Source organism: Syngnathus floridae, chromosome 4 (assembly GCF_059516105.1).
Source record: "Syngnathus floridae isolate MCC-2025c chromosome 4, RoL_Sflo_1.0, whole genome shotgun sequence".
Lineage (NCBI taxonomy): Eukaryota > Metazoa > Chordata > Actinopteri > Syngnathiformes > Syngnathidae > Syngnathus > Syngnathus floridae.
In genome coordinates, this window is record NC_142416.1 from 10,762,501 (window position 1) to 10,762,807 (window position 307).

At 40.7% G+C, this 307-nt stretch overlaps 1 long non-coding RNA gene across 1 annotated transcript in view; it reads left to right on the top strand.

The window, feature by feature from the left end:
- The window catches only part of LOC148399034 (uncharacterized), a 1,010-nt gene extending 703 nt beyond the window's left edge, over nucleotides 1-307 (top strand). The window contains exon 3 of the long non-coding RNA XR_015858218.1: nucleotides 78-307. This is a non-coding gene — a long non-coding RNA (uncharacterized LOC148399034). The remainder of the gene's footprint in view (nucleotides 1-77) is intronic.

Genomic DNA, 307 nt, shown 5'->3' on the forward strand with positions numbered 1-307 from the left:
AACAAATAGTGCTCTGGGATTTTCGGTAAAACTAAAACTGCAAACAGCCTTGGATTTTTTTGTGTACCTCTTGTCAGGTCGCAGGTGCAGAAAGTCACACCAGACAAACAACCATTCAAATTCGAATCCATGGACCCTACCCTAACCCTAAGCATGGGGAGAGCATAACTCACTCCACACCTTGCCTGGGACTTCTTGACAACAATGCTGAATGCCTAAAATGTTCCCATTTGTGTCGTGATGTGGAGGAAAAAAGTATAAATATTTTGTTATTGTACTTCTGGTATCCATACTTTCTTCTGTATTT